Here is a 769-nt window from a genome sequence, read left to right as displayed (position 1 = left end):
ACGTCCTCCTCCAGCTCTTGGGGGCGGCGGCGGAGCTCGCTTGCTGCCAGCTGGCTATACTGCTGGCAGAACGTCCGGATCTGGACCTTCCCCACGTCCCACCACAGGCGCCAGGAGGGGTAGTCTGCTTGCGCCACCTCCCAGCTCCTCCAGAGGTGGGCAAAGCAGTCCCTGAAGTGGGTGTCCTGCAGCAGGCTGACGTTGAGGCACCAGTAAGGGGCCCGCGTGCGTGCTCTGCCAGGCAGGCTCAGCTCACAGCAGACCAAGGCGTGGTCCGAGAGGCCTGATGGAATGATGCTGCTGCCACGCAGTAATGGCAGGTGGTGCTGGTCAATGTAGAGGTGGTCAAGGTGGGCCATGGCGAGCCCGCTGGCACTCATCTTTGCCCAGGTGTACTGTCGTGCATCAGCATGGAGGACCCGCCAGACGTTGACGAGGTCCATAGCCTGCGGGCCGAAGGCAGGTGCGGTTCCAGCCCTGTCCAGTCTAGCAGCGCGTCGACAGTACAGTTGAAGTCCCTGCCCACGAGGAGCAGGTCGTCCTTCTCGCTGGTGTCACGTAGGAGGTCGGGGGCTCGTAGACGTTGACAAGGAGCAGGCTCTAGTGTGCCAGGGTGATGTGGACAGTCAGCAGCCGGCCGGGGACAACCTCTTGCGCCACCGTCGAGTCGTACCGCAGCTGCAGCGAGAGGAGGGTCGCCACTCCTGCGCTGAGGTTGGTGCCATGGCTCAGGAACAAGCGGCCTCTCCAGGCGGCGTGCCAGTCGGCC

Source organism: Alligator sinensis, unplaced genomic scaffold, assembly GCF_000455745.1.
Source record: "Alligator sinensis unplaced genomic scaffold, ASM45574v1 scaffold814_1, whole genome shotgun sequence".
Lineage (NCBI taxonomy): Eukaryota > Metazoa > Chordata > Crocodylia > Alligatoridae > Alligator > Alligator sinensis.
The sequence above is the reverse complement of the archived record's forward strand: the minus strand, read 5'-3'. Positions refer to the sequence as shown.